This window comes from Condylura cristata, unplaced genomic scaffold (assembly GCF_000260355.1).
Source record: "Condylura cristata isolate star-nosed mole 26May11 unplaced genomic scaffold, ConCri1.0 scaffold00029, whole genome shotgun sequence".
Lineage (NCBI taxonomy): Eukaryota > Metazoa > Chordata > Mammalia > Eulipotyphla > Talpidae > Condylura > Condylura cristata.
In genome coordinates this window covers 14070231-14095497 of record NW_004567130.1, presented here as the reverse complement: position 1 = coordinate 14095497, position 25267 = coordinate 14070231, and the positions used below count along the sequence as shown (strand labels likewise).

Sequence of the window (25267 nt, the reverse complement as noted above, 5' to 3'; positions counted from 1 at the left end):
TGTGATAGGTACAGGGAACAGCATTAGATGCACTAGCAAACCATTCAGAGAATAGTCAGAATGATACCAAATTAAATCAGTCAAGGATTTAGTTTTAAAAGCAAGTAAATAAAAGACAGTACATTTAAAATAGAGCTTTTTGAGATGTAATGTTTTCTCTTCACCTCAAATATCCTGTGAAGATTCTCTAGAACTTAATTGTTTCAAGTTTCATAATATAAGAAGCCATACATGCATTTATAAACTTACAACACTGACAATGGAATGGCAACTAATCCTGATTTCACAAAAATTCAGATTTGTCATTCTTTTGAAACAAAGTGAAAGCAGATAGATGTCTTAGTACAGTCCAGTAAATTCAGGTAAGGCAATTATAAGTTGATTTTTTTTTCAGTTATTATGTAAAAGTGTAGGTGTAAATCTCTGTTAATACACAGAATGAAATGCCACATTCTACATTCTAACACAGCCAGCCATGTTTCCTGGCTCACAAGGGAGAATCAGTATTTACATTAACAATATTGTCACACTGTGACAATAATGGAAATTCCATCTATGAAATGTGGTATCAGCATATCAGTTTACAATATGCTCAATAACATGAAAGATGTAGCAATTAGAATTTTTTTATCTCACATTTCTGCTTTATATCATTTGCATATAATGAATAAGACTCCTTTAACTGTAAAACAAACACGCAAAACTGCATGGGCAATGAATTCTACTACTTCTGTTCCTACTGTTGGTGCTGCTACTGTTACTATTAATAAAATTATAGCTTTAAAATTATAGTAATGGTTTTACTCTCCCATATTTAGCACTACTTCTCTTCTGTCATGAATTTTCAAAGTCATGACATATTTATACTTTATTTTTTTACCTTTCATTCAATGACTCAGTATATGTTCTCTAGCTAAGATCTTCTTGTTAATAACCATGTACCCCTTCGACTTATCAAAAAAGAAAAAAAGAATAGAACTTTAATTTGCTCTAAGTGCTCTAAAGTGCTAGCCAGCTAAGGATCACTTAGCCAATTTTATAAGCTTAGTCTAGTCAAACACCTACTCATTAAATAAAATGTGTAAAAACCAAGGCTACTAAACCATGTTTGCCTTTTGGGAGCAGCTTTAAACTTGTATCCATTTTTACTATAGTGATATAAATCTAGAAGTAAAACTTTTAGCAAGAGAATGGAAATGTCTAATTTTCAGGGTTAGATCAGGACACAAAAATTTTAAACCATAAAATAGTAAAGTAAGGAAGCTGTATTATGACCTTTACAGTAACGGGCAAAACATTCATTAATCGCACGAATGTAGTAATTGGCTCTTAATAATGACCTAACAGGCCTTAAAGCCAAGAAGTTTGAATGTAAAACTAAAAAAAATCCTGAAGAGGCAGGAATATAAGAGGAAGGAAGAATGGAGATAGTCTAAGGGAAGAAGGGGAGTTAGAGATCCTTCAGAGCCAATGATGGCCAAGGAAAAAGCCGTGGTTTAAAGAGATAAGTATGCATCATTTTAAACTCTGTTTTTGGTGACAGAACAGACAGAAATGAGTAGCTTGTGTTTCTGGTGGATGGGACGAGAGGGAACATATTGTTAAGCAATGGGATCCTTTGTTGGGACATACAGTATAATAATACTATTCAGTCACCCTACCTGGGCAAAAGAAAATTAAACCATATTCTTGGAAACCAAGTTCTAATGCTCTGTCTTTTGTAGAAACTATGACTAGAAATAAGCCTAGAATTGTAGTTGAGATAGATCAAGTAAGGAATTGTCTAGCGGTTTAAAAGAATAAAAACTAAAGAACAAAACCCACCTTGAATGTCCATTAAACTACTTGCTTGAAAATGATGTGGAGAGTATTTAGGTATAAAAATGACTATTGATATGGTGTGATACAGTAAGTTTCTTAAAAAATAGCTTACAAAACAACATAAAATATACCTCCCTAATTACTGTTTTTTAAAAATCTGAAAAAAATTTGGGAAGTTATAAGGCAAGATATATTCGAGTACAGAAAATAACTTTTTTCTTCCAATTGTTCATTTGTATTTTCTATTCATGAAAATAAAATGTGCTACTTTTACAGCTGTTAAAAATTATATAAGAAGAGCTGTCTTGGGTCAAGGACTTCCACTGTTTTTTGGGTAAGAGAAGAAAATACTGTAAGAAATGAGATAGGATCTACTCATTTACCGTAAGTCTTGTTCATTCTCAACTTCAGGACAAGCAAGGAAATTATTTCACAATATGTTATAACAGGGTGTTAATAATTTCAAAGTGCTATATATTCACCATTATCATTTTTAACCAAATAAATAATTGAATAGATTAACATGTTTCCACAGTGCCTGCTGTACTGCTGACTAGATCACTAACAAATTTCTACTCTGTAGAAATATAATAATATTTTTTAGGCATCTTTTAACAAATAAATCACCTGTTAAAAAGTTCAGACTGAAGATTGTGAACTAATGTTTAAACAAAATACTGTATTTGAGTTCATTTCCACTATCAGTAGCACTCAAGATATACACCCCAAATAATTAGAAGAAAAATGGACTTAACAGGCCTAAATGGTAGTATGTATATCACATCATATAGCTATGCTCTGGGGAAAGGGGAAAGAAACCGCATTTAAAAACATAAGCTACATAGCTAAATACATAGCTAAAAGAATAATCAACTATTTATTTTTTATTTTTTTTAAAGATTTATTTATTTGTGCATACAGAACTGGGGTGCAGGCCAGAGGCTCAGGGGCAGCGAGAGACTTCATTAGAGACAGAGTGGGGAACAGAACAGGCAGACTGACGAAGTACACTGCTGAGGGGAGCAGCAGGCTCGTCAGGACAGGTTTGCTGCACCATGTGGTCACCTCCGGGGCAGGCGGGAATCGAACTCATGCGGAAGAGGCTTTAAATTCTCAAAGCAGTGCTTTAACTCGCTGCACCACCAGGGAGGGCCAGAATAATCAACTATTTAAGATGGAAAAGCAGAATTCAAGCTCTTTTCCTAAACTTGAAGTGATGCAAAGTATTTCTAATTCTAACTAGTTAACCTGTGTTACCACTAGTAATAATACTATAAACTCTACTGAGGCCATTCCATATATGCTTTAGCTTTTCTCCATTCCACCTTAAAAGTTCTCTGTTCACAGTAGCTCTTCAAACAACACTGTTTTCTTTCATATTATTTTGTTATAATTTTGAGAAAAAAATCAGTGTTTGGGGCCGGCCACATGTGTATGGAGTTCTTTCCATGTCTCTGTGGGTTTTCTCCTGGTGCTCCAGTTTCCTCCCATATCCCAAAGATGTGCACATTGGTGCTCATAGTCATGGCTATTTTTTTCTACCCTGAATGAGTGTGGCTGTGTCTGAAGTCCCTGCATTGGAGGGGTATCCTGTCCAGGCTTTGTTTCCCTAATGTGCCTATGAGGCTCTGGTCACACACTAAACCTAAATTGCAATAAGAAGGATGGAATGAATGGATACAAATGTTTTTTAAATGTTGGACATGCCCAGGGTCTTTATATAGACCCTTTATATACGGTAAGGCTTGAAATATGCTATAGACACTAAACTCTTGTTTATATCAATTAGACTGAAATGAAGTTTGTTTCATTATACTTAATTTTATTTAAAGTCACAGTATCCAAGAACCTACTGACTACATTAACTAAGTACTTAGTGTACTCATCGATTGTCTTCATTTTTACTCTTCACCCTCCACTTTTTATCCCCAAGGTTAACCACCTCTCCCCAATACCACCAAACCAAACCAAACCAAAAACACAACAGCCTCAATTCTGTATCTTCATACCTTCTCATTTCACTAACTTCTCCCTCCCCCGCCACTTTTCTTAAATCTTGCATTGTTTTCCACAGACTCTCTTTCACTTAGAATATGCTCAAAGGAAGATGCCCTGGGACTACTAACTTCTAATCTCTAGACCCGCTAAGATTCTTCTTAGGTCCTATTTCCATAACCTCTGTAGCATCTCTTTACATAGTGCTTATTTCTTGGTTTATAAGTGGCACTGTCATCTTCCAAACCACCTCTCCCCCTGGTTTGTCCTCTTTTTTTTTTTTTTTTATCCTCTTATCATAAGGATCTGTACTGGGCTTCTTGTCTTCTCTCCACACTTTCTCTTATTTATCTGATTCATTTTTATGTTTTTAGCTCTCTTCCCCAAACTGTTAATGTCCTCAACAAATCTCTCAAGAGCTGCTTTTCTTCTTTCCATTGAGACTGTCCTCATTTCAGAACCACATTAGCAGTCCAAGTTCTCACTGCTAATACCTTTCTTCATTTAAGTCATTCTACAAACTATTGATGGAATAATCTTTCAAAAGCTGATTGCATTAGCCTCCTCTATTCAAATACTTTAAGTGGTTCTCCACTATTGACTAAAGTTCCAACCTCTTCTTACATGATTTGAGGATCTTTGATCTGCCACTGTCCCTAAGTATACTCTACTTTTGTTTACAAAGTCTAAAGTATTCTGAAAAAATATATTATGTTCTATTGTACATGCTGAAAAGATACCCAGTATTCAAAACTCAACTCAAATTCTCAGAAGCAATCTCTTCCTACTGTACTAACTTAATGCAGCATTCAGACCATTCTGTCTTGCTTTTAAAGGGCACAGATACTCCTTAATTTCATTAATTGAATATGACTACTGGCAGGAATTTTATTCTTACTTGTTTTTTATAGTCCCTTGAATGTCATAGGTAGACATTCATTCTTTATTTTGAATTAGAAACTACCTTAAAACACATTTCAAAAAATTAGAGAGTACTTCTCTAGGTTCTGGGCTATAATTTGCTTCTGCTTTACTTCTGAAGAAAGGATAAAGGAAACAAATCAGTCAAATAAATAAAATTTGTATGTGTGTTGGGTGATGATGATGAATAAATGACTCAAAATAAGTAATTTCAAGGAACTGTCATTTGAATTATGAACAATTCTACCTCAGTATATACACAGGAGAACTGAACATGGTCACACAAAAATTTATACATGAATGTTCACAACGGCAATATTCATATTCCTAAAAGTAGAAACAGTTCAAAAGTCCAAGCTGATGAACGGATAAATATTTATTACTTGGTCATAAAAAGGAACCACTATGTTCTACAAGTTGGATGAATCTAAAAGCACTATGGTAACTGAAGAAGTCAGACACAAAATGACACATATTGTTTGATTCCATTTATATATGTCCAGGAGAGTCAAATCCAGACAGAAAATAAGTTGGTTGCTAGGGGAGGTGGAGGTAATTGACAGTGAACTGCTAACAGGTTCAGGGTTTCTTTTGGGGGTGAGGAGAAATGATTTGGAATAGTTGGAAGACATGTGAATATGCTAAAAACTTCAATTTCACAAATTAAAATGGTGACTTTTACCTCACCTAGGGAAAAAAAAAAAAAGGAAGAGACTAGTCCCCAAAATAAATATGGATTTGTGATACAATGGAAAAGAGGTCTGACCTTTGACCAACAAACCTCTACTCACGTCAGTTGTGCTACTAGCCAGCTATCTGAACTTCAGGACACTGCTTTATTTTTCTCAGCCTCAAGAGCCTCATCTTCAAAGCAATGTCTCACAAAGTTGTCAGACTCATGAAGTAATGTGATATGGTTATAATACAATCCTTAAAACTCTTTACAAATGAAAATCCATATTGTTATTTTGTATACTTAAAGGATTTCTAAAAATCCTAAACTGTATTAATGAGTGCATAATTTCAACTTTTTATCACTCACACATTAATGAGTACATATTGTCATACATGAAGGGCTTATTGGATTGCTATGGCATTAGTATTGTGGGCTCTGACAATGTAGTACTTTCCAGAGTTAATTCTAAACTTCCCAATGGGAGGTAGTATGGCATGGTGGTCATGAAACAACTATAGGATTGATTTAAGTCTAGGTTCTACTGACTGTGGGCAGATACCTAACCTCTCTGAGTATCAACGCACGTCCCTGTAAAATGTATGCATCTGTGTTACCTACACAATAATAGGAGATACAAAGCTTCATTGAGATATTTGTTAATTAACGCATATATTTTATGTGCTAGCACAAATAGTAAACACACAATAATCAATAGTTATATTATCCATCCTATGCAGTAACAAGTTTAAATGACAGGTGTGAGCTTCCAAGGAAAAATAACCAGGAATAAATAATAGATATTTTATACAGTAATGTATGTAATTAGATTAACAATTGATTCAAGGCCCTTTCTGTTTGTCTAGCATTCTGTGGGTCTCTATAGCATTATATTAGCCAAATGGTTTAATTTTTGGCTCATAACTGAAGGAAAAGACATAGTCCTATCAGTACTGGTACCAGGTTTGACAAAAGTAGATTCTCAGTAAATATTTATTGAATGAATGAATAAATAAGTAAATAGTATGCTACTACTAGTTATATCCAAGCCAGGCATCAACACAAAAACCAAAGCACTAACCAGACATTTTGAAAAATCCAAACTCTTGCACATATAAAACATTTTGCATTTTGACGAGATTGGGCGCATTCAGGTTGGTACAGCTGTAGACCATTTTGCACTTTTGAAAGTTTTCATTTGGGTGCTCTGCATGCTTTTGGTATCAATACAAAGGTAGGTATTCTTTCAAAAGATAGGTGACTGAATAAAAATTAAAACAACAGACATTCAACTGAAGTAAAAATGCATTCATGATTATGCTTGGGTATATAGTTTGTTATCTCTGATGGAATTCCCTAATAGTTTTTTGAGGATAGGAATCATAAGTAGTTTCAATATTCCTTCACAGGTGGTAGGCATTAACTTATACTTAGATTTGGTAAGAATATGTCTAAGTTTTATAATACTTATTGATCATCTTTAATCTATAGTAATAGGATGGAAAGTTGTTAATATCAAAAATAAACTTTTCGAGGCCCTCCCTGGTGGCGCAGCGGGTTAAAGCACAGCACTAAGAAACTAAAGCTACTACAGCATGAGTTCGATCCCCGCCTGCCCAGGAGGTGACCACATGGCATGGCAGACCTCTCCTTACACGCCCGCTGCTCCCCTCAGCAGTGTACTTTGTAGATCTGCCTGTTCTGCTCCCCACTCTGTCTCTGGTGAAGCCTCTCACCACCCCTGCACCTCTGGCCTGTACCCCAGTTCTGTATGCATAAATAAATAAATCTTTAAAAAAAAACAAAAAAACTAAACTTCTCTAAATGTAGCTGACTATATCATTTTAAGAATGAAGATAAATTTATATATATATATTTACACACACACATATATGTGTGTATGCACAGTTTAAGAAAAGCAAGCAATTAATCTATTGAATGTAACCAATTAAAAAAATAGCCTTTACGAGAAAATAACAAAAATAATGAACAACCATATACCAGAGACATTCTGTGGGGGCGGAGTGGGGAACGGGATCAAAAACGGGGGGGGGGGAAGGGAGGGAAATGCACGGGACTATGGTGGTGGCACAGGGGTGATTTGGTGATGGGAAACCCGCGGGGATTACAATCGAGATGGAAAAAAAAATGTGCAAAATGATGTAAAAATAAACTTTGTAATAAAAAAAAAGTTGAAAAAAAATAGCCTTTATTTGCTTCATGTTTTTCTGTAAGTGAGATGACAGACTATGCACATTTTTGCTTATTTAAAAATAACCTGGGAGGGGCCCTTCCTGGTGGCACAGCAGGTTAGGATACAGCACTACAAGTCAGCCACAGTGGCTTCAATGCAAGTTCGATCCCCAGCCCCAGAGGTGACCCACATGGCGCAGCAGACCTCTCCTGTCTTGCCCACTGCTCCCCTCAGCAGTGTGCTTCATAGTTCTGTCTGTTCTGCTCCCCACTGTTTCTGGCGAATCCTCTCACTGCCCCTGCCCTCTGTCTGGCCTGACCCGAGTTCTGTATGCATAAATAAATAAATCTTTAAAGAGTTAAAAAAAATTACCTGGGAGTCTGCAGCAAAAACAAAACTAAGAGTCAGGGAAAAGCTTCACCTGGGAAGTAAACTTTATCAGGGTCTTGTGGAGAAAAGGTAACATCTGACTGGGAAGAGAGGTGAGGCAGTCTTTTTTAAGTGAAGTATTAATAGCACTAGAGGTGTAGATTTGAATGAGGATAGTATGTTTGAGAAACAGAGCAAGAAGGATGGGTTAAAGAACATAGGAAATGAATAGGAGTGTAGGAACAGAATCAAAAGCACATAGAAAACCAGGCAGAAGAAGTTTGATTTAATGTGGCAGAAGACAGGGCACCAGAGAAGCTTTCTGAAAAGGGGAGTGACATGATGGAAGAGGCATTTAAAGAAGGTTAATCAGGATGAACTGGGAAAAACAGATGAAAATGAAAGAAGGCAACTGTAATCTAGGACTAAGGCATTTAGGGGGAGTAGGATAAGGGCACAGAGATACAATGTATTTTAGCAGCAAATGTGATAGGCCTTGACTACTGTAAAATTATCAGAAACAAGAAGGAGGTACAGACCTATGCTGAGACTGTCTACTAGGTGGACAAGTATTAAGACTTGGATTTCAAACATGAGAACTACAGTCACAGCCCTAAATGTTTTCAAGTAACTTTAAGCAGTTTGTTTTGTTTAGTAAATTTTCTGCAAGCGCTCCTGACTTTCCCACCAACTTCGCTAATGCAGCCCATGAAAATGTACTTACATAAAAATTAGTTTTTATGTTTTGCAATCTGTCAACAAAGTTAACTAACCCATTACAGGGAGTAATTCCTAAGGACTCCAAAAATAAAACAGAAAACATTCTTCTTTAGGAATAAATGTATATTTTCAAGTGCACACTTTTAACAACTCAACGTTTTTTTAAAGTTGATATTAAATCTTGAGACACAGTCCTAACTTTATCTGAGAGTGATCCACTCAGAAGAAAACTAACAAAGGCAACTGAGATAACCCAGGAATGAGGTAATAAGGGTTTGAGTAGGCTAGGTACACAGGATATAGTGTTTTTCAGCAGCAAATGTGATGGGGCTTGAGACTGTAAAATTACCAGAAACAAGGATGAGGCAGACTAATGAAGAGTCAATACAAACAAGTTGTATTGAGAAAATGAATTAAGGAATCAACACTTCGCCATGTTTCTTTTCTGTGTTGTGCTATCAAATTGGGAAGAAAATTTCTGAAGTAAAAAAGTAAAATGTAACTGAAGCTAAATTTAGCAGGTTATCTAATTTTTTTTTTTTTGGGCCAATAACTACTCAGATTTAACTCTTCCTCTGCTTGCTCTCCTCCCTTAGAATGTTAAGAGGAATAGCATGTAAATAAGATCTACATTTCAATTATGGGCTCCCCTGGTACTTCCTAAATATTTCTATTATTGCAAATTGATTCTTTTATCTATACATAATTACATGTGCCACTTTCTTCTTTCCATGATCACTTTCTGGTAAAGTTGTGATTGCCAAACAGCAAAGATAAACCATATCTACTACTATTCATTAAGACTTCATTTATAACATGTGGTCAAACTTATGCTTTTCAGACATTATCACATTTTAATCCTCACAACAGTTCGTGAGGTAGGGACTATGATTATGCCCATTTCACAGCTGAAGAGACCGAGGCTTCAGGGAATTAAGGGGTTTGTGCACAAAATTAGAAGCTACTAAGTGGCAGCTTCATTCACCTGATATGTTCTCAACCCGAACACTGACATCCGAAACACTCTGTGACTGGAATAAAAAGAGATAAGGAACCTAGACTTGTTATTCACTCTGTAAAAGAATTAGGGAGGAGCATCAGAGCTAAGAACTATGTTAGTGGTAGAAATGGACAATCTTTGACTCACTTTTAACCTTTCCTTATACTGGAAACATTACACTCTACTCCTGCAATGACCTGAGAGTATCACCACCCCTCTCTATTAGCAGTATTTACATTACTATCATCAAACGGTAAGATCTCATTATCTTTTCAATGTGGTCACATTAAAAAAAAAATGCTACTACTTAGATCATCCAGTTTAAGACTATTCAGGCTGGTTGGTAACATCAAAACACTTTAAAAGTATTTTTTCTGAACATTCAGTGACCTGAGCAACTCTTCCCCATTGACAGCTGAAAAGGAAACTAACCTTTTCAAGATACTTCTCAGTACATAAGATGTATTCATAAGAAGATACTTCTAAAAATAACTCTCCACTGTAATTCCCTCCTTAAGCATCTGGGAAGAGATGTCATATTTCCTCCACAAAGCTTCCTTTTATGTTGCAACAGTTAGAATCTCAATTTCAAGTTGAACCAGAATAATCAAGAACTATAAACTCCTTCACAAAATAAGGTTACTTTTCTTAGTATTTTATATACATTGTCTAAATATAATGGGGTGCTGTACAGCTTAACCTTGCAATATCTTAAACTAGAAAGTAAAAGCAGTTTTTATAGTTTAAGTTTTTTTTTTCCTGCTTGCCTTTTTTTCTGCTAAAATGCGGTCTCCCACAACAGGGTCAGTGTGATCTTTGCAGACAATAGATAAGGAATATGACTACAGAATAGAAGATTAAGCACATAATTCAAAGTTTAAAACTTGACATGTATGTATGAAACCAGCAAGCGGCATCACAGGGCAAACTTAACAGGATGCAGATAGTAGCTTCCATTTTTCCTCCAACTAACAGTACTTTGGCAGGCAGCCATATAATCTGCAATAATCTGTCACCACGGTGAAGCACCACCCACTTCCTCTGTCCTACCCCCATCCAAGTTACTATTGGAATACTTCTGGAGTGCTAATATAACATTCTGACAATCATAAAAGAGCTCCCTAGTCATAAACTGAAATTTATATAGTTTTAACCTTTAAATCTTTATATTCATAAATTTTACTTAAAAAGTACATTTAAAAGATTATTTGAAACATTTTTTATATATGAAAAATAGAGCCCCCAAATCAATAATATCCACTTCAATACTTCTTGAAGGAAAATGCATCAAATTTATAATTGTAGGTTTTTAATTTACACATCTAGCATGTAAAGTATTAGGAATTTGGAAGTCTGGGTTATACATATTTCATTTAAATTTTGTTATGAGATCCTGGTGAAGTTGGTAAAAAAATTATTAAGGCAGGTTTCCTGGTTTATACTATTTTGCATTAACTTGTTAACATGTATATTATGAAATGTTAAATAAAAATGATCTACTTTCCTACTTCATCTAATTTCATTTTATGAAGTAGAGTAGTCATATAGATTGTTTTATTTTAATATGTTAATAAGTAATCTTATATACTAATACAAAAATATTTACAAAACAAAGTAAGTATTATTAAATTTTCTGCCTCTAAATTTGGTATTGCAGTCAAGCTACTGGTGTGTTTTGTATCTTATTTTCTCTTTAAAAGAAGAAAATAGGAAGTGGGTCTGTTATTTTTTAAGATCTGTCATCTAAAACAGTGGGTCATTTACGCTTAATTTGGAATTTTTTTAAAAGTAATAATGTCATTCATTAACTATCCATTTTGGGGTATGTTTAAAATTTTATTTAAAACGCTCTCCTGAAAAGTTTTTGACATCTTATTTGCAACTCAGTAACTTCCTTTTTAATCCAAGAAAGGGAAAATTAATTTAAAAAATTCCTACTAACAAGTATTTGCAGAATATCAAACTGTAAATTAAAATAAAGCATATGAACCGAGCAACTTTTGAGGTTAATTACTTTCCTCTGGACTTTGAGTTAAGGTTATAGTCACATGAAATTTAACGGTGTATTAGAATGCTTAGACACAAACCATATTTACAATAAGACATTAAATGTAAAACAAAACACCAAGCTATTCACAGTGGATTTTCTTAAATGCATGTCCTACATTCCAATTCAACACACTACAAACTTTAACAATTCTTTCTTTGGCTATAGCAATCAGTAAGGTGGCCTCAGAGATGACTTTCTTTCAAAAACTGCTTCTAATTCACTTAGCAATGGTGAAACTGAACGCAATTTGTAAGAACACCACCATGCTATCAGCACCTTCATCCCGAGAAAGGAAGTTATTATAGACAGTTTTATAAGTAAGGCTTAAGAGCGTACTTCCTGGTCAGACTGTAAAGTCAACAGCATTTATACAGCTTTATATTTCAACATTTTGGATTGAACTTTCAAACATTTTACCTGAAATTTCCCCCCAGACCCTACAAAAGAGAAATGCTTGTTCAAGCTAAACAAATCTTATATTTAAAAAAAACAAAACAAAACTATGAAGTTCTTTCAATGCTGCAAAGTTCTATCAGTGCTACCCTTACGGTATCATGCAAATATCAAGGATTATATAAATATCATTGATAATAACATCAGCTTTAGAGTTAATTATTTTACATTTATCTAGCCCTCAAAATCCTCCCGCCCTGTGTGTTAAAAGAGGTTTCATGGAGCACATTAGAAGGAAAGAACTTAAAGAAGGACTCACCCGATTTCTTGTTAATGAAGGAAAGGCGAACAACCACGCACATTTTAATTTTCAAATTTAAATTAATTCTCTTTTTAAGCTAATATATACACACACACATATATAAAACAAAACCTTCAAGAAACCTTGATGATCCTAAAAAGGAACTACAGATAAAAACAGCATGACTTGGGTGCTGCAGCTACTATCAGCACTACCAGCTGAACTATTTCCTGTTAAAACTCCTATTGGTTCCCGTAGGTGCAAGTGCTTATGGGTGCTGCCGATTTACCCTTTTTTGTATGTGAACCACTAAAGGTTTGGACAATCAATGCTAATAACTATTAGGGCAGAACTACCCTGGGCTAATACCAAGAACGTACCAAACTAGGTTGATTGACAATGAACTAATTTAGAAGAGCTGGAGAAATTTACTTCAACTGACTTTCATTCTTTCCCTAAAATGAGCCATTATTATGAATGCATATGGCTTCCCTTAGTAAACATGTATTAATTGTTTTCTCCAAGTAAAACACTGTTTTAAATACTAGAAATACTGTAATGAATAAAACAAAGGAAGTCCCTAAGGTCACTTATATACTATTCTACTTCATATATGAGAGAACCTCCATAATAGCAGAGATGAAAAAAAAAATTGTATAGAAATTTATAAAGTCACCTGTAGTGCTCACTACTAGAAAGCATTACAATGAAGGTCCCACCTCAAACTCAGAAGAACTTTTTCAGAACTATAGTTTTTAAGTAGGATTCTTTTATGTTTTCAATCTTTTAAAATGGCCATGTTGGAGGCAACAGTGTAAGTTCCAGCAGGGAAAAGGAAAAACTTCCACCGTGAGTCACCAATGACTAAGTTCTTTAATTCAGGCTTAAAACACGTTTCAATCCCAATTACTCGTACATGCATAAAACTGATAACCCCAAATTAACATCAGGAGCTTGGTTTGACCAATGTTCAGGGTTAATATCAGCATCTAAGAAAAACAAGCGAAGTGCTTTTAGTGGGGTAATGGCTCTGCCCTAAATTTTATTATAATTTTGGTTTTATTAATTTTCAATGCCTAAGGGCATGTCAGCAAGCGTCCATTAGATTTTGTTACAATAGACAGTTTTCTTAAATTTTAGCCAGACTATTATAATCGTTAAAAAAAATTTAGCCAGACTGAGAGAATATCTTGGGTGTATGGTGTGGTGATAGGGATGGCTTTTATTTGTATTCAGTAAAACAAAAATTCAAGGTTGCTAAAAGAAAAATATAAGATACAGGGAATAAAATGCATGAACTCTAACTTTCTAAGCTATACGTTCTTAGGATTTTACTTATTTTAAAATGCAAAACCTTCTAGCCAATGAGTCAGTGGGCTTTCTAAAGCCAAATTTGTCTACTTGGTTGTTTAAAAATATTTATTGAGTGCTACTTCAGGGTAGGCATCGTTCTATGACTACTGCAGCAATGAATCTCTGGTTTCATAGAAAATAAATTCTACTATAGGGATATAATATAAACAAATAAGTATTTGGTATGTCAGAAGATAGAAAGCACTCTAGAGAGGAGTAGGGGTAACAATGAGTTTATTTATTCACTTATAACAAATTGCTTATACCACAAAATATGAAACTTTAATTCTGAAGACCACAGTGTTAGAAGTCTCCCCAACTCTACCTCTAACTCCAGTGAATAACCACCTTTTATTGCAAATGACAGAATCTTATTTCATTATTCCTAAAAGAAAACAAATTTCCAAAGCCGGAAAAGTTAGAACCCAATCCTTACCAATATAAACATCAGGTAAGGAAACAAAATAACAAACCACAAACACTCAACTGTCATATTAGGGAAGCAAATTCTCTACTTAAGAATTATTCCTTTTTTTTTTTTTTATTGAGCAAACACTAGTTGCAAGACATTTGGTTACAGGTGTAAGAAGATGGTTCTACATGGCAAAGGAAATCAACAGAATGAAATGGCAACCTACAGAATAGGAGCAAACACTTACAAATCATATGTCTGATAAGGGACTACTATCCAAAGCATATAAAAAAAGATCACACAACTCAACAGCACGAGAAACAAAACAATCTGGTTTAAAAATCAGCAGAAGATTTAAATAGCCATTTGTCCAAAAAAATATATGCAGTACTAATAATCATCAAGGGCCTACAAATCAAAACCACAAGGAGATATCACCTCAGACCTAGAGAGTGCCCAAACAAGTGTTGGTAACAATTTGGAGAAAGGAGACCTTTGTGCACTGATGATAGGGATTGGAAATAGGTGCAGCTCTTGTTGAAAACAGTAGGGAGGGTCCTCAAGAAAACTAAAGATAAACTACCATATGATCTAGCAATTACACTTCTGGGTATTTATCAGACAAAGATGAAAACTAATTTGAAAAGATATCTGTACCCCATGTTATGGTCACTGCGGCCTTATTCCTAAGGTATGGAAATAACCCAAGTGTCTACTGATGGAGGGACAGATAAAGAAAATACAGTATACACACACACAAACTCATGTGTGCACATGCGCGCGCACACACACACTCACATATGCAAGATGAAATATTATTCACCCATTAAAAATAAAGAAAATTTTGCTATTTGGGACATGGATGGACTTTGAACACATTACGCTAAGTGAAGTAAGACAGAAAGACAAATACTATATGACTTTATTTATAGGTGGAATTCAGAACAAAACAGGACAAAATGAATATATAGATACAAAGAAAAGATAGGTGGTTGCCAGAGGCCAGAGTTGGGGTTGTTCGGATGAGGGCAGAGGGATGGGCATAATAGGTGAAGGGAGTCAAAAAGTACAAACTCCCAGTTATAAAATATCTAAGCCCTGGGAATACGGTATATTTTAAAGTTACTAAGAAAGTAAATCTTAAATGTTCTCATCAGAAGAAAAAAAAATGTGCTTATGTATGGTGAATAGATGTTAACTAGATTTATTGTGGTGATCATTTTGCAATGTATACAAATATCATATAATTTTCTAATACCTGAAACAAATACATATTGATTATATCTCAATAAAAAATGAAATCAAGATGAACCTCTAGGAAGGATGAGACAAATACAAGTCCTCTGATGCAATATCAGGTAGAATATTAGTGTAAAATGAAAATGTACACAGTAAGCACTTAGGGAATTCAAAGGAGAGAACAGCAAGGAAAATGATCAAAGGAGTCCTCATGAAAGATGACAGTAGAAGTAAGTCTGAAGAATAATGGATGGCTTTGTAGGGAACAGAAATGGCAGGAGCAAAGATATGAAGGTAGTAAATAAATAGTATTGCTGGTAAGCAAGCTGATATGACTGGGCATAGATAGATAGATGATAGATAGATAGATAGATAGATAGATAGATAGATAGATAGATAGATAGATAGATAGATAGATAGATAGATAGATAAATGAACCTAAATTAGATTGGTAAATCTATACTGATTCAGTAGGTCATAGAGCAACAACATATAGGAAGGTTGAAAAAGAGACAGAGAATGGAAAACTGTCCAGAATCCTTCCCTAGCACCTTGTGAAGGCCCTCCTTAGCTCATTTTGGACCACTGATGGTATAAAGTGGAAAGTATTGACTTGAGTTGAAACACCAGACCCAGGCTGTTGTCAAGTTTGCCTGTGTCTGTATGACTATATGACTTTTGGAAGTCACCCTCACTGTGTTTCAGTTTCCCTATGTATTAATCTATTAATTATTCTTTTTGGAGTAAGGAGCCATGGGATTCAGGAGATGATTAGATACTGTGAAAAGAGCAAAAACAGCAATAAGTTATTTCAAGTGATTAAGCAGTTACCATTTATCAAACATTTCCTATGCATTTGCCACTGTGCTTGGTACTTTACATATATTGCTTCATTTACTTTTAAAAAGATTCCTATGAGGAATGTATTCTTAATTTACAGATGAGAAAATTGAGATCTTGAAGACTTAAATAACTGACTCAGGGTCAGCCAGCTGGCACAGTGACAAAGTTAAAGAAGTGCTGATCATTAATTCATTCACATTTATTATCACATCTTTTATACCATGTACCTGGTGCTATACATGTCAAAGGGGATGCAAAGATGACTAAGACTCATCTCCGACATCACTGTGCTGACAGTAAAATGCAAACACATGTAAACAAGGAAGTACTATATAGAAGATATTTGCACAACAATGAAGGCATAAGGAATATGATATTGTATTTTTAGATTTCTGCTAACAAACCTTGACCATTTAAAAACTATGTTCATGTGAGTTTGGGAAATATTTGTGTATCTACACACACACACCTTTTAAAAAGTAAAGGTTAATGTTCACTTCAGAATGGAAAGTTGGCCATGAACTGTAGTTCTGTTTTTTGCATCAACTGCCAAGACTAGGTTACTAGTTTAAGAAAGCCTTCTTTACTGCAATCGGTTAATAAAATCTATTTGAATTGTCATATAAGTTGACTGTTATGGTTATGAGCCTGTCAACAGACAGAAAGCAAGACATACAGAAATAAATAACCAACAGTCTTCATTTGAAATGGAAATAATAGGTTATCTGGCTATTCAAAAATAGTGGAACTAAAATGGAGCTCTTTCGACAAGTACTTTGACAATTGACTAAAATATTAAGCAAAAACATAATGTACAATGTGGAGTTAATTTTGCTCTCTGTTATTTTACCAAAGCGAAAGGTGAAGTGAAAGGGACTAAAACACTGGACCCCAGCATGTAACATTCCAGAGTTGGAGTTAAAGCCACACTGGTGATAGCTCTTTGTTTAATGGGAGTAGGTTTCACTAGGTATAAAGTGTTATTCCCATGCATCTTTCTTCTCTAACTCAATTTGGGGATTAAAAATAAATATGTGTGAGATAGCTGACAATGGCTAGGAAACTCACCAGTGCTAACAAATCAAGAAATTGACCCCTAAGTTATTTTGCTGTAAAATAGAAACATTTTAGGATGACTTTAAATATACTTCAAGGTCTCTAATAAGTCTCAGGTCAGAAAGAAAAAATGTATTAGTTTGATTTATAAAGTATTTTGGTAAAAGAGTATTTAATAACATATAGCTAGAATGATAAAATTTATCACTTTAATTCCTATTGGTTATCATAAATATTCTAAATGGCTGTTTTTAATTTGGTGCTCATAAATCAGAAATGAGTGAGACTACATTTTGACCAGTAAATTACTATACCTAATCTATAATTAAGGTTAGATATATAGATAACTTTTTAAAAACTAATCTATTTCAGAAATAGTAACAAACTTTTAATATATGCTCACACAAATAATAAAAAAATTCAATGAATGATAATGCTAATAATCACAATCTAAACTTGTGTTGAAATGTAATTGTTTAATATCCCATAAGTGGAAACTACTCATTCAAAACTATCCTTTCTGGGACACCTGCATCCCTCTGTTTATTGCAGCACTTTTACAACAGGTAAGCTATGGAAATAACCCAAATGGCCCAAAGTAGATGACTGGATCAAGAAGATGTGTTATATATACATAATGAATTCCCATTATGAACTCATGCCATTAGCAGCAACATGGATGGAGCTGGAAGGAATCATGCTCCATGAAAATAAGCCAGAAGGAGAAAAAGAAAAATATCAGATAGTTTCACCTATAGGAGGAATGTAGAGGATACACATAAGGGTTGGGGGGGACTAATAATAATAAATTAAAATCAAAATTAATAGGCAACTGTAAATCAAAGACATTCTGCAGGGAGGAGGTGGAAGAAGGATCAAAACAGGGGTGGAAAGAACACAAGGGACTATGGTGATGGGACATGAGTTAATTGGTGGTGAAAATTTCACAGGGACTACACCTGAGAGGAGAAAGCACACACTGTGTGAAAATTAAGGATGATGTAAACTACATATAAAATTTAAAAAATAATTAAAAAACTAAAACGAGGTGAGTGGGCCAGATCACTCTAAATCTCTAATATCCTAAACACACACATACATAAAACCTAAAACTATCCTTTCTGATTGATAGGAATTGCTCATTGAAGACTCAAAAGAAGTCTCTTAGAAAAGTCACAGAATACTATTACTTAGGGCCCTCCCCAGTGGTGCAACAGAATACAGCATGGCACTGCAAGCTAGCAGCAACCGCTGCAGTGAGTTGGATCCCTGGCCTACCGGGTGATCCACATGGCGTGGCAGATCTCTCCTGTCTCCCCGCTGCTCCCAAAGCAGTGTACTTCCTCAATCTGTCTTTTCTGCTTCCCACTCTGTCTCTGGTGAGTCTTTTCATCGCCCCTGCACCTCTGGCCTGTACCCCAGTTCTGTATGCACAAATAAATAAATCTTTAAAAAAAATACTATTACATAGAAGTGTACTTTCTGTTTTCTTTTTTGGAGTGAGGGAAGAAACAAAGACTGGAGGAAAAGAGTATAAAGGAAAGGAACTTTTAACTAAGACTCAAACAACCAAGAGTTCATTTATTCTCTTATTCGACTGACACCAATGCATATGAACACTGGCAAGCAATGAAAACATTTATTCAGGCTGACTTAAAGCATTAAGCCAAATGAGGTATCAAGGCAGAATCTGAGATTACAATAGTTTGAGTGTATATGACTCAAGTGGCAATGTAAGTGTGAAATGGGTTATTGTATTTACTGGGCAGCACCTGCATCCTGCTAATGAAGACCCAGAAAGCTTCGAGCCTCCAAACCAAAAGAACTTGCATTCTGTGGGTGCTAAAATCATTCAGATGGAATTGTAAGCCTCCTTCTCATTCTCTTCTTTTGATTATAGTTTTTAACTGAAAATAAACAGTTTCAATGAGCATAAGTGTAATGACTTTATATACTTACAGTTTCTTGTAGTGTAGTTTTGGCAAATGAAATTGTTGAACTAAATTCCCACCCTACTCTCTTCTTTCTCCCTTTCCCCCAAGGAATAAAGTTATTACAGGTCCTTCCTATCAATAAACATTCTATGACAATGAATCTCTCTTCATTGTCTCTGGATCAATATAATGTAATGTGAATTATGTGGAAATGACTGCTTCAGCAATTATTCAGGAAAATATCAGCATACTTTCTTTTCTGATAAGGAAATTATGTTTTGTCTTAAGAAACTATCACTTGTACCCGTCAGAAATGAGCTAACAAGTATGATGCAAGAGCTTTATTTGCTCAAACATTTCTATTATTTTGTTGAATTACTGCTACTGAGGTTCCTAATCCTTCCACAAACCTTATCATAGGTTACATGCACTACAGCACGTAAATAACTACTTGTATTAACTGACCTTATTTTTACTTGAATTCTACCCAGAGTTCTGGAAAATTAACTTAACATAAAAATTATTCTCAACACATTTTAAGTAAATTAGAGTGGTTAGTATTTTAAATTTGCTTTTGCTGTTGTTCCTCTCGTCTCCATAATTCTATGTTTTAGGGTGGAGTTAAAGCTGGTGGGCTCTTCACAAACACATCAAGTTCACACACTTAAGTCATAAGAACTTTCTTGTATGAGGTAATATCAAATTGAATCTCCAAGTGGCATATGTCCTATACTCATATCAGCCTGATAAAATGACTTCAGGTATTTTCGTCTTGGATTTAAACTGGCAGCCTCCTCTATTATGCCTTTGGAAAGTAATGTAACTTTCCTTTCTTCCTTTTAGCTGAAGCTGCTAACCATGGGCCAAAGCTCCTACTAAGACACTTTCTAAACCTGAAACAAACAAGAGACTAAATAACTGGTAAGTGACACAGTCATTACGTTCCCCATTATTTCCCCCCAAACCATTCATTCCTAAGTCTACTTCTATAAAAAGGAAACTAGTGAAAAAGAAAGGGGCTAAAAGGAGAAGCAAAATGCTGAGAAAACAGGTTAAAAAATTCAAATGCAAAAGTGTTGTTTACAAGTATAACAAAGCTTGTGCATTCCAGTCAATGTCTGAAAGGTACTCAGGGCCGTATTAACATTGCCGAGGTAGGTGAACACTAGCCTGGTCATTATTTTAATTTTCACCCTTGTCAAAATAGGAGGCTGCCCACCCCCATCCCCCATTCCCACCTCTCTAAAGCTTCCCACTATTTGTTTCAGCATTTTAGTAGACACGCACTTGCCTCCCACCAGAACATACAGTGTCTGGTTTAAATAGGCTTATCTCTTTCCTTAGCTAGTCCTGGAATTATGCCTAAAGCTCAGTCTGAGCTTTCAGAATGAGAAATCTAATTGGAAAGTGCTGTTCGCTTTGTGACTCCAAGACCTCTTCACAAAATGTAGTCTGACCTTCCGACTATCCCCGCACATCAAAGTTAAACAGCCCAACTTAGTATACAGTTCCTTGAAATCTGCATTGTAAACATTGATACTGACAGGCTGCCAACTCTCAAAAAGTTTCTAGGTCCTTGTTGAACTAAAATGAAAAAGTGCAGGGTCTCTCAAAATAAATGTTCCCGACTCATCCAAACCCTGGGTCTCCCAGAGGGACCCCTTTTCCTTTCCACTTGTTTGTAATGGGGTGAAGAAGCCCTCTTCGATTTTTCACTTTCTAATTAAGCTACTGAGGTCAGGAGGCCCCTCACTTTCAAGGCCTGGGCGCCAAATTCTAGGAAACAAATGGGGAGCCGGAGAGGAGCGCGATGCCGCCGCCCTTCTCCCCCGCTCTTTGAGAGATCGCTGCTCTTGCCAGCCCCTCCAGCCCCGGCGTTCCACTTAGGAGAGGTTTCATTACATAATCTCCGTTCCACAGAGTCACCCACAGAGTCATGGGGGCCCGGCTGTCCCCCGCGTCTCACCCCACCCTTACGAAGATCGCCCGGCGGGTCCAGCCCGGGAGCAGCGCCCGCCCCGCGCCCCGGAGCGCGGACCCCGACCCCGACACAGACTCGCTGACCGCCGCACGCCTGCGAGTCCCTCCCTAGGTCCGCTTCGCACCCGGCGCCCCGGCTCCTCTCGGGGATACCTCCGTCTCGGTGCCTCTTGGGGTCCCTTCCTCAGATCCACAGTCCGGGCCCCTCGCAGGGACCCCCAACCCACGCGACCCCATCCCAGCAGCTTTCGAGGTCCTCTCTCCACTGACCCGCTGGCCCGATCCTTCTATGGGGGGGTCTCCCCTAAGACTGCTGCTCTGACCTTACTCGCAGCCCCTCGGCCTCTTCAGATTCGCTGCCCGGCCCTTCTCGAAGTCCCCGCCCCACAGACTTGCTGTTCCCGTCCGTTTCGGGGTCTCCCTCTCGGACGCGCCGTCCCGGCTCGTCTCCACAGACCCGCGAACCAAGTCTTCCCCGGGTCCCCGCTCCAACCCGCGCAGCCGGCTCTTTTGGGGTCTCCTCTCCACCGTCCGGACTGTCAAACTCTCTTCCGGAACTCCCCTCACTCGAGTGCCCGCCGACCTCACTCCGCCCAGGGTCCCCTCGCCAGGGCTCACGCTGTCACCGCCCCGCGCTCCGGAGCTCTCACCTCAGACCTGCTGTCACCACCCCGGGGCCCGGCGTCGCCGCCGCCGCTTCCTCTCCCACACTTGTTCGAGAGTCGCTCTTGTGCCGCTAGTCCCCTGGAGGATCCCCGGGGCAGGTCGCTGAGTGCCGGGTCCGGCTGCGCACCGCCTCCGCCCGCGGGCTCCGCGTCGCGTCCCACTCTATCACTCAGGACCCTGCCGCCGCCGCCGCCGCCGAGCGCCACACGGACCCTCCCGCGGCCGCAGCTGCTGCTGTCCGAGGTGCGGCTCCTGCTAGGGGTGGCCAATCGCACCCGACTGCGCCGAGCGCGCTCCGCCCCATCGCCTCGGCCCGCCCGCCCCTTGGCTCGGACCACGCCCCCAACGCAACTCCGATAGGCCATCCACTGACCTTCCCTGATCGCGGGGTCCCGGGCTGGGGCCGGATATAGGTATTTGATTGGAGGTGCCTGAGAAGCCGAGCGTTCGATAGAGCCTCAGGATTGGCGGAGTTGACAGGGGTGGGACGGAGGGGGGCGGAGTTTCGTCTTTGCGGAAGCCCTCGCTGCTTCAGTTACCCTGGGGCCTGCCTGGGGTGCGGTCAGCCTTGTTTGTGTGGTGCAAGGGTCAAAGTTCATGGTCCTTCTTCTGCCTTTACTTTTCCAGGTAGATTTCTGGACGCCAAAGCCCTTTGGGATTCCCTGGGGTCACCATGTTAGAGCCTCTGGGGAGATCCCACTCTTCTAGACCTCGCACAGCTTTCGAAGTAATTGTACCATGAATACAGTTTTTTTGCATGCAGAATTTGAAAATATTTTCTGGATTTAAACTATCCAGAACTGGGGTGTTACCTGTCCTTGCGTTGCAGTTAAGAGATGTCATTTTCTATTGGAGAAAATACCTATACGCCAGACGCATAAAGAAACTGCACAAAGAAGCATTGAACACCGACGAGCCACTTTTTTTTAAGCACGAAGACAAAGCTTTGCAAGTATATTCAGTGGGTGCGTTTTGATTATTATGACAGTAGAAGTAGAAGCTGTGTGATGTTAATGTTTTTAACATTAACACAGTTTGAATAAGTCTATGCAACATTTTTATGGCCACCTGTTGTAATGATTCTGAACTAATCACAAAGTATAATGAGCTTTGACCCAAATGCAAGCTGTGATAACCAGAGACCCAACTAGATCTAGCCTGAAAGATAGTGCCTGCCAAGGGTGAAAGTGCATCTTGTTACTCAGAGCCACTTACATTTTTGTGAAACTGGGTGTGTTGATTAAATCAATACCGGAAACTGAAAACTGCTACCTACCCTAAAGCTTAAACTCCAAAGTTTATGGACTTTCACAATGTTGCCTTTTATGTAGAAATTGTTTAATTTCAGGGACACATTTTGATTCTAAAATTTGTCAGATATGAACAAGACAGTTCTCAGTAAATTATCCAACACTTTTAACCTCCTGCTACCAAAATGTGTGTTTTCTCCTGGGTTTGAAAATCCCACCTCCTTCCAGCTATGATGCTCCCCTTGAAAGGTAAGGGGAAAGTTAAGAGAGTTAAGATATTCAGGGAGCAACTCTGGAAATGGAACTGGCAAAGGATACTTGGTTTAAGAGGAGTTTCGAAGTAGATTATTCTGAGTAGTATGTCTGAGAATCATTTTGGAAAAAGATACTGAGCACTTGGCTTTTGGAGAACTTGATTTTTACTGATCTGGACAGACTATCCAAAACCATTGTATTAAACAACTCTCAGAGTTAAAAATGTTTTGTTTTTTGACTAGGTTTCCTTGTAAAGAGTAGTTATTAGTTAAGAGCCAATTTTAGGATTAACAATATGGACAGAAGAACTGGGTACGATTTCACCACCCAAGTGTTTGTCAGTATTCATGTATAAAATAACAGATGTTAGTTGCAATCAAAAGAGAAGTAAAACATTAGCAAGATAAAAATCCCAACATCTTGAAAGAAAAACCAATTAGCAATAGTCAACTTAAGACATTTATTTATATTAATGAATTCTAATTTGAAATTTTCTGTTCTATGATTATTGTTACCCATAGGAACTCAGGTTTCCTGATACTCAAGTTGATTGCAAATAATTTGTAAGTGATCTAACACCATAAAAAAATGACATTATCCTTTGGGGGAGACAGTTCTGAAGTCCTAGTATAAACATAGTCAGTGAACCTATAGTGAGTCCTGAGAAGGACTCTTATTTAGAAGGAGCTTCAGAAGATCCCTGAACTCCTAGAAAGCTATTGCAGCATTCCATTCTGGAAATGCTTAAGTTTGTTAGGAGAAAAAAAAAAAAAACCTTTTCAAATAGAGCTAAGATTTTAATTCAAACAAGGTAGAAAATAAGAGATGCTAAATACCCGGGATGGGAAATTTTGTTTCACTTTCAAATAGGTATCAATTTAGAGATAAATTTGGTCATAAGAGATCTGGGAATATATTAGGCCCCATCCAGGTTTTTTACATATGTTGGAATTAACTACTTGCAAGTTACTTTTTAGGTAGAGGTTTGGGTGCAACTTAAGGAGCAATCATTAAACATCTCAGGGTTCTTTTCATTATCCCTTTTCTGGCTACACTGTCTGACAAGGGACAGTCTAGAATTGTCCATTAAGCAAAGCTTGTAACACTGCATTTCTGCTCAGGGGGATATCACACAAATTAATTCATGCAAGTAGTCAGCGTGCTTGTTATTCTAACTTTCCCCACACAACCTTCCTGATGTTCACTTTATTTAACTTCCTGTTGGCAAATGCTCCCCTTGCTTAGTTGAGAGTTGGTTATCAAGTTACTGGATTGGACCAAACTACCTTTCAAAACATTAATTTTCTAAGAAATATGAGGTAGTTTACACATTAGAGGATCTGGGTCCGAAAGTCTAAATTTTTTTTAAGGCAAGCCTGCCATGTTAAATTTATTTTTTAGACAAGTCACTACTTCATTCTCAGCAGTAAAATAAGGAGAACGCATAATTGAGTAAATCATCCAAGCAGAAAGGATTCTCACGGATTTGGAAAATTTGTTCTGCTGACCCCCAAGACTAAATATATCACCATCTTTATTATTAATCATAATAAAGCACCCATTATTTGGGATCAGATCCAGGCTGCTTTTCTTCGGGATGATCAAGCAATCTGTAGCTATCGAAGCTGGTGGGGGAGGGGGTGGCTCATGTTCATCTAAGGAGATCACCTGCACCTGCCAAGAACCCTTCAAACCCTGTGCTTCTGGGGTCACTAAGGATCCTCACTATTGTTCAGGCTCCAGACGCCGCCTGGCGGTTGTTTCAGGAAATCCCCTCTGCGCTCCGGGGTCCTGGCCGCGGCCAGGCCTGCCCAAGGACTTGCCTAAACTCCAGAGATCCTG

At 37.4% G+C, this 25267-nt stretch overlaps 1 protein-coding gene across 1 annotated transcript in view; it reads right to left on the bottom strand.

Moving 5' to 3' along the window:
* Positions 1 to 22074, bottom strand: part of TAOK3 (TAO kinase 3) — a 152534-nt gene extending 130460 nt beyond the window's left edge. The window contains exon 1 of the mRNA XM_004690998.2: positions 21905 to 22074. The gene's annotated coding sequence lies outside the window, so the exon portion shown is untranslated. The remainder of the gene's footprint in view (positions 1 to 21904) is intronic.
* Positions 22075 to 25267: the final 3193 nt, after the last annotated feature.